Source organism: Neolamprologus multifasciatus, chromosome 15 (genome assembly GCF_963576455.1).
Source record: "Neolamprologus multifasciatus chromosome 15, fNeoMul1.2, whole genome shotgun sequence".
In the NCBI taxonomy this organism is placed as follows: Eukaryota; Metazoa; Chordata; class Actinopteri; order Cichliformes; family Cichlidae; genus Neolamprologus; species Neolamprologus multifasciatus.
The window spans coordinates 1,210,671-1,220,000 of NC_140453.1; the positions used below are offsets into that span (position 1 = coordinate 1,210,671).

Genomic DNA, 9,330 nt, shown 5'->3' on the forward strand with positions numbered 1-9,330 from the left:
AAAACACACCGCCCGGGCAACAAAGGAGTGGCTCCGTAAGAAGCATTTGAAAGTCCTGGAGTGGCCTAGCCAGTCTCCAGACCTCAACCCCATAGAAAATCTGTGGCGGGAGTTGAAAGTCCGTGTTGCTCGGCGACAGCCCCAAAACATCACTGCTCTTGAGAAGATCTGCATGGAGGAATGGGCCAAAATACCAGCTACTGTGTGTGCAAACCTGGTAAAGACCTATAGTAAACGTTTGACCTCTGTTATTGCCAACAAAGGTTATGTTACAAAGTATTGAGTTGTATTTTTGTTATTGACCAAATACTTATTTTCCACCCTGATTTACGAATAAATTCTTTACAAATCCTACCATGTGAATTCATGGATTTTTTTTTTCACATTCTGTCTCTCACAGTTGAAGTGTACCTCTGGTGCAATTTACTGACCTCTGTCATCATTTTAAGTGGGAGAACTTGCACAATCGGTGGCTGACTAAATACTTTTTTGCCCCACTGTAAATCGCAAAGACTTTGGATATCATATCATATTCATATTCATACGACATCATCAAAAGTCATTGCCTATGATTCAGATTAGATAGATTAGATGAAACTTTATCCTCCGGGAAATTCAGTAGGAAGTAGAGCTGGTCATATATAGATATGATAGATTAGATTAGATGGTAAAATGGTAAATGGCCTGTATTTATATAGCGCTTTTCTAGTCCCTAAGGACCCCAAAGCGCTTTACACATCCAGTCATCCACCCATTCACACACTGGTGATGGCAGCTACATTGTAGCCACAGCCGCCCTGGGGCGCACTGACAGACACTGCCGGACACTGGCGCCACCGGGCCCTCTGACCACCACCAGTAGGCAACGGGTGAAGTGTCTTGCCCAAGGACACAACGACCGAGACTGTCGGAGCCGGGGCTCGAACCGGCAACCTTCCGACTACAAGATGAACTCCCAACTCTTGAGCCACGATCGCCCCATAGATGAAACTTTATCCTCCGGGAAATTCACTAGGAAGTAGAGCTAGCCATCCTCTGACTGGAAGGTTGGTGGTTCACTTCCTGGCTGCTCTAGTCTGCATGCCAAAGTATCGTTGGGCAAAATAAAGAACCCAGAGTTGGTCTCTGTTACATTAATCTAAGTGTGAATGAGGCATGTTGAAGCTCAACCAGCGTAGAAAAGTGCGACATAAGAACCTGTCCGTTCAGCAGGAAACCAATCAATTACACCATCAACCAACAGCTGACGGTGTAATTCCTCTATACCTGAAACACTGTGATTAATGTTTATTTCTATGTCTATCACATCAAATAGACTTTATTTAATCTCACACTGGGGAAATTCCCTTATTACAGGAGCACGAGGAGGAGGAAGAAGCAGTGAATGAGCGATATAAAGTACAAATAGTGCACAATAAGCTAGAATACTAAACTATGTACAGATGGTTTCTATATAAAGTAGAATAAAGTAAAACAATATGTACATATAGCGCAGTGAGAGTGATGATAACAGACATGCATTCTTTAAACACCTTTATCCTGTGTGGGTATTATACAGTCTGAGGAGATGAAGGACCTACGTCATGAAAGGTCTTCAGTATTGTCCTGCACACCTCAAAAGAGCTCAGCCTGTCCAGCAGATGGAGCCAACTTTGGCCTTTCTTGAGCAGAGCACGAGTGTTATCTGTTATCACCTGGCAATTTGCACCAGTCCAACCTGTGGAGAGATTCTGTGGAGGAAGACCGAGCGCACTGATGAGCTTGGCTTTCTCCAGAAATCAACCAACATCTTGTTTTGATACACTGGTGCTGATGTGCAGGTTGTCGAGTTACACCAGAGGAGAGTGAGCGTGTGATAACCTTCCTATGCTCAAGATTGTTTCTCCTCAGGTCCACATCCAACGAAGCCTGGATCCTCTGAGAAGCTCTGGTGGCAGTTAGTGGTGTTATAACTGAAGTCCAATGAGTCGAAGGTAAAGAGGAAGGAAGAGAGCACCGTCGTCTGATACCACCTCCTCACACACAGTGCTGAACCCTCATCTGTTGGTGAGGAAAGCGATTTATGAGCTAAGACAAAAACATTTGTATTGCCTCTTTGAATTAAGCACAGTGTGCAGTATTGATTCTGAGAGGGAAAAGATCAGCATGTGGAATAAATGACATTTCAGTGACTGTGTTTGGCTGACAAAAGTAGCACACATCTGAAGCACAGGGAGCAAAGCTTGGTGCCTGATAAGACATTTCCCTGATGGAGACATCATCAAGGCATTTTATAGGTTTTCAATCATTACATAATAAGATTCAGGCTGTGAAGACTGTTGATTCGTGATGATTTAATCTCATTCACCAGGAATCTGGGGACCAGTGAAGAGAGATATGAGGAAAACTGTATTCTGCTTGCTCCAGGCAATGATTTGCATGCGTTGCTCTTGTTACAGTAACGTTGATGGATGAGGAAACAACAGGCCAATTTAGGCAGCCTAGCAACAGCACTGCAAGTGAAAGTTACAGGAAGGCATTTGGCTGTCACTGGCTGCTCGACTACGAACAAACCTCAGTACTCCTCGTGATTTCAGCTTCTTTGGACTTTCAGTTATGGGTTTATTTTTGAACTTCAATCATAAATTCACTGATGTTCAGAGGTTACAGTTAATAATAGTATTACTCCATTATATATCAGGTTAAACGTGAGCACCTATGAAGCTCAACTTCAGAGTTGCCTTATTTATGTTACGTGACTTTTCCTTAAAAGTCGCTCCCTCCTTTCCACGGTGTCCAGCTCTTGGAAATCTTGGTGAAAAGAAGAGATTGTGGATTTAAATCTGTCTGTAGGGATGAAAGTGTTTTATTGAAAGCAATACTTCTGTTAAACCCTGGAATTAGAGCTGGAAGCTGCCCTTCGACCACATGTTGATTGTGTAATCGAGGCAAAACTACAACAAAAAAGAAGGAAAAAAAGTCATCGTCCACCAAAGTCCAGTTATATTAGGTCGGCTTACAGACAGCAAAGTTAGACAGGATAGAGGGAACAGTGCACTGATTAAATAAGCTTTAAATGTGCAAACACACTAATGCTTCGACACACGTGTGCCTCAGAATATGATGAAATCGAAGGTCTCATGAAGAGGCAGCGCCGTCTGTTTGCACAATTAAAGGCTGTCAATGAATCAGCGTGCTCCCATCCCCATCTGTGCATCCTATTTCTAATCAATCTATTAGAGTTCACTTGACCTTTGAACTCACGCTGTGCAGATACTGCATGTGCACATATTCACAGATTCTCGGTTTCAATCAGGGGGAATTTTCTTTAAGCACAAAGAAAGCAGTGAGTGCTCACAACACAGAGCGTTGCATGCTTACAAAACTTTATGAAGTGGATTTTTAGTGCACAGACAGAAGCATTTAGACACTCATGAACAAACATCAGAGAAAAAACATGAAAGGAAGAAAATCAAACGCTTCCTAGGACTCACAATGACACATAATCACACGTAGACACCAGTAGGTGGCACTGTTGTGTCACGGGAAAATGAGCGTGGGCCGCTTGCACCTTGCTATTGTTCACTTAACGCTTTACTCATTTGAGTTTGTAATTTAGAGCAAAATTAAAGCGCAGCCGCTGCTCCATTCATACATACACATCAAAGTCAAATGAGTTGAATGCTTGGAAGGTCATGGAATGACTCACGCTCCTATCATCAGTTATCATCTGTGTGCTTTCTGTGCCACAGCCTCGGCCAGGGAAAACACATTAAAGGGGGGATCTGCACAAAACGAGAGAGGCTTTAAAAAACTTGGACAGTGTAAACAGGCCCAGCAAGCAAACAAGAGCCAAAGCTTTAATCTGTCTCTGCAGAGGAAAAAAGGCAGCGCGTCTATCACAGATTAGCGCCTAATTTCAGTTTGCAACAACACTAAAACTAGCTTGTTTATGTAGAGAAATATAAAGTCCAAGATCACAGCATGGGTAGTTTAAAAAATTCTGTTTCAGGGTGTAGTTCTCACAAAACAGGCACCCCGGACTCTTTCACACACATCTGTGGTATTGTTTGCCATGTCAGGACAGAGACACATAAACAACAAAACCCAGCGGTCCCCCAGTACACAAGACTCACTCGCACAATCCACTGAGTATACAGCGCACAGTGGCATCCACTTAACATGCCGAACGACTGAGTACAACCTCGTTAAATGTGCATCAAAGCCAACAAAGACGAGGCAGAGAAGCCAGGTTGACAGAAGGAGGCTGCTGCTGCATCAAAGACAAACAATAAGGAAACTGATCATGTGTATTATTTATGCCGCCTTCACGCACAAAGCCAGAGATGTACAGTGAGCAATCGAGCACCTTTTAATGTTGAGGCCTCTGTGGCAGACAGGGGATAAACTCATGTTTGTATGCGCGGCGCACATGCTTGTGATGTCTTATTACAGTAAGCGACGCTGACAGTCCAAAGCACATCGCTCGTAAACTGTGCTGACCTATACGTCTGGGCTTACACGCAAAAACACGCATCTGGAAAGCCATCCCGAGTGGTGATGGCTGCCATTTAGATGCGTTTGAATTTGCCGTTGGGCGCCACGACCCTAAAATCGAAGAGCATCTTTGCAGTTGACAAATGGGATTAGAGGCAGCTTGTTTCAGCGGAGAACCAGCTGTGTTGGAGGATTGAGCTCGTCTGCGTCTCTCTTTGTACTGTATCAATCCAGGTCAGTGGCAAAACAGCAGCTGTGTTTCATTATTATTCCCTTGTCGTCTCGCATCAGCCCTGCAGAATCACGCTGCTCTCTGTGGCTCCTTGATACATGTGTTGACTGTTTTTTACACCTGCAGCTCTGAGGTGTGTGGCAGCGTGTGGCTGATCCATCACATCTAACGTGGGGTGAAATTGCTGCGGGGCTATTAGACACATTCATGCACACACACATATATAAACACAATATACATACACATGACTCAACCTGAACGATAGCAGCAATCAGTGATGCTCTGCAAACGTGAACATCTCCAATAGTCTTCATGTGCTGCGACTTTAAACTTGCAGAGCAAAAACATGCACTGAATGTCTTCAAGCAGAAACAGCAGCACATTAAAAGCATCGTGGAACGCAATGAAAAAAAAATGGCCGCCATCCAATTAAAAAGCAGTGAAAAGAACACAAACCAGCGGGACAAAGATCAGAGTGTTTAGGCGATGCAGACCCAGCTGGAAACGAATCAGGAGAAGCAATCAAGTTAAACAAAAGAACAAAACTAAAGCTACACAATCAAGTCCGTATGTGATGTTATAGGTTTCTAGATAAGATAAATGCTGAATAATTAATTTTGCCCCCCGTTGCGTAATTAATACACGAGTAACACAAACAAAAAAGCAACACAAACACAACATTGTCAATGCAGAGCATGTTTACATTAACATTCACATCTGTATGCCAAACGAGCGGCTAACGCAGCGCCGCTCAGTGCGGGCCGGCTAACTGGTGAACAGCTACTGTTATCACATCTGTTACAGCTATTCTGATTTATGGTGGGTTCAGACAATTAAAAAAACCCAACACATTTTAATTAATAATGTTAATATGGCTGTAATTATGCCAATAGCTTTGTGCGTTCATTTTAACATTATGGACGATACCTCCGAAGGTTTATGGACGTGAATATTAACTGAACTCTGGTAAATCAAATCATTTGTCTCCTTTCTGTTTGTCTTGAATTATGACCAAAAAAAGAAAGAAAGAAAGGTCTGCTAATCCATCGCTCTACTTTACTTGACGGGTAATTAATAGTAAGCCATATATCACAAAGTAATCAAGAATTTCTTGTAACAATCTAGAAATCTCAGCTACTCGGTGCGGATTATTTTATGTCTCATTGCCGGTTAGGTGTCTTTAACTCCTTAGATGAGTTTTTAATATGCAGACAGATGTCAGATGTTAATGAGAGTTACTGCACTGTCATTAAACACACAGTCCTATCATAATTTAGCATCGCTTACACTCAGTGACTTAGAAATCATTACTCATACATCACCATGACATGTGTTTTCAGTTTGGACTGACCTGTTCGCTACAGCTGATTAAACAAAAGCTGGTTAGTGATTTGTTTTTGTTTGTTTTGTATTTTGTAATTTGACGAACATTTTTGCTTCAAGGACGAAAACGAATCTGACAGTTTCACAATTTAAGAACTGAACCTTTATGACATTTTGAACATGTTGATGGTGTAATAGCCTGTTGTTTACACACACCGTTCTCAGTCTAAAGCCAGTTAGCTGAGTATGACTAAGTAAAGCAGGGAAACAGCTGGGCTGGGTCTGAAGTTAGTAATCATACACATTACATAAAAGATGGCCCCGCACCTCCCTGAGCCTGGTTCTGCTGGAGGTTTCTTCCTGTTAAAAGGGAGTTTTTCCTTCCCACTGTCGCCAAAGTGCTGCTCATAGGGGGTTGTGTTATTATTACTGGGGCTTTCTCTGTATTATTGTTGGGTACCTACTTACAATAAAAAGCACCCTGAGGTGAAATGTGTTGGGATATTTGGGATATACACATATGGAAAACACTTATAAAAGACTTGCATCAGATGTGGCCTACTTCATAGAGTGAATCATAAGGCTTATAATGATAATAATAATGGATTGGATTTATATAGCGCTTTTCAAGGCACCCAAAGCGCTTTACAATTCATTCACTCTCACATTCACACACTGGTGGAGGCAGCTACGGTTGTAGCCACAGCTGCCCTGGGGCAGACTGACAGAAGCGAAGCTGCCATATCACGCCATCGGCCCCGCTGGCCAACACCAGTAGGCGGTAGGTGAAGTGTCTTGCCCAAGGACACAACGAGCAGGACAGAGAGCCCAGGGATCGAACCGGCGACCTTCCGGTTACAGATACGCCCCAAATATGCTTGTATGATTCACTCATGAAAGTGGCCACTTTCTCATTACTTTCATATATTGTTTAGTAAGTATCCAAAACATACACGTTTCATTTATATAACTTTTCAAGGGATCTTATATCTGTTTTCACATCAAGTTTCACACAAGACAAATACAAACTTTATAAGATTTATATATATCTTTTCCATATGGGCAGAGCTATATAAATAAAATTGAAGTCACATGACTGTTATGCTATGTTATGTATGCTTGGAGCCAGAAATGTCCGACATGACTGGAGTGTGAAGTGCTCATTTATCAGCTGGTAATAGGCAGCTTGGTTTCAAGTTCATTCATAAACCGAAACCGTATGGGTGCATCACTCACTCAGGAACACCAGCCAATAAGATGCAAAATATGAAAAGATATAAGAATAACAGCAATTATAGTTTCATACACAGGCTGAGAGTACCTGGAGTAAACCAAGTTATTATAGTGAGCACAAACATGCTCCAAAAGGCACCGACAGCACAAACAGGGCCACTGTAAGTCCCTTTCACTTAAAGTGGCCACATCTGAAATAATGCGTGACGTAAGTCTTAATGCATTTTAAACAGGTGAGTTGTGTTAAAGTGGTTATAAAGGGGTTAACTAGCTACAGAGACTGAAACTGCTTCATGTACCAGGCTGCAAACATCCCCTTTAATGCTGTTAAGTTGGACTTTTTAACATGGGAGCTTTTAGAACCAACTTCAAGTGGCCATTAGAGAACGAGTGGAAACTTAATAAGATTGAATGATTTTCTATCCACATTATCCTTTTGCAGTACTCACCGGCAGCTATGACCGAACCACTCTGATGCAAAGAGAAGTCTTTGTACTTGCATAATGAGTTACAGTGCACATTTTGGACAAAAAGTACACCACACCACCAATCAGCACGGTGGACCATGAACAAGGCAGGGAGGACCCACAGAAAATCAAAGTATTTGAAGGGAAATAAATAAAAATGTGAAAAATGGTGATAAAAAAATTGAATTCTGAAATGATTTTCTCTTTATTGGCTGTTTGACAAAGTTAACAAAAGTTAAAGTCATACATTTTAGCAACAAACTAGACTTAAAGCACTGATTGTAATGATAGACTCATTACTGTGCATGTCACTTTACTGCTGCACTTAAATAAGTGGGGAGGGGCCGTGCCACCCCATGCCGTCCATCTGGACACGCCCCTGTCTTCTTTCATCAGTGCTTTATTCTTCTGCAGTTGTTGAATCACAAACACATCTTCTTCTTCTTCTTCTTCTTTTTCTTCTTCTTTTACTTCTTCTTCATGACACTGTACGTGCTCAGTGAAACACTGGACTCAGCTGGTTGTGGGGGGTGAGCCACTGGCAGGTACACTGAGCCAGTTGGAGCTACTTTCACACAAGTATTGACGTGTCATCCATCTGCTTTTGTGCTTTTCATACCACCAGCAGTGCATTTCACACCCACCTGACATCAGCCCTTCAGGCAGCTGGTGTGGGCTGTGCAGCATGAAGTTTGGCTTTGGAGTTAAGCACGAGGACCTCACTAGTAATGTTTTTACTGTAGCTTTATCTAAATGTCACACACTTTTTAAATGTATATTTATGTATACTTGTATGAATTTAATTGCTCCTTTGCTCATCATATATTTTGTCCTATGTTTGCTAACATTTAGCACCTAGCAACAGTGAATGCTGCCTCTTTGAGCTCTAATTGAGTCTTCAACGTGCATCGTTTGTAAGGCGAACTCGGGCCAGACCTATCTGCTTTTCCTCCAACACTTAGACGCTGTGGTTGCAGTTATATAACACCTACAGGTAATATAACCATAAAGACTTGCATCACTCAGTACTTGCTGTAAACTGGTACATTACAAGCCCACTATTGCCTCCTCGGGGAGTTCAGACAGAAGCACATAGCTGTAAAAAATTACAGCCACTGATTTGATCCTCAAAACTCTGAATGCACAGCTTTGGACTTGCTGTGCAGCCACGACTCAAGAAAATAGGTGGTGGCAAAATTTCATTGCATCGTCTCCTTTTTCCTTTCTCCTCTCCGCTTACCTTTAACCCTTCACATGAAAACAGAATCTGAACTGAAGGCTTAGAAGGAGCCAAGGCCCGGTTCTCTGGTTCTAAGAGAGGAGGCGGCATGATGAATCGACAAAAACGATCTTGTTCTCATGTCTCAGAGTGGACTATAATCAAGATTAATGTTTGTTTTTGATCGCTCGCCACAGTCGAAAACTCAGAAATGTTGCAGAGTCTTTGACAGCGCTGGTATAGACGGAGTGACACAGAGCGAAGAGAGAATCAATGCATCATCTATTATGTCCAGTGCCTAATGAAAAGGCTCTGCTGCAGATGAATAAAGTGCTGCCAAAAGGAAGTCTTCAGAGGCCTTTTCTGTCTTTAGCTTGATG

General features: G+C 42.3%; 1 long non-coding RNA gene across 1 annotated transcript in view; it reads right to left on the bottom strand.

The window, feature by feature from the left end:
- Positions 1 to 672: 672 nt before the first annotated feature.
- The window catches only part of LOC146501264 (uncharacterized), a 24,196-nt gene continuing 15,538 nt past the window's right edge, over positions 673 to 9,330 (bottom strand). Inside the window, exon 2 of the long non-coding RNA XR_014869568.1 lies at positions 673 to 2,040. This is a non-coding gene — a long non-coding RNA (uncharacterized LOC146501264). The remainder of the gene's footprint in view (positions 2,041 to 9,330) is intronic.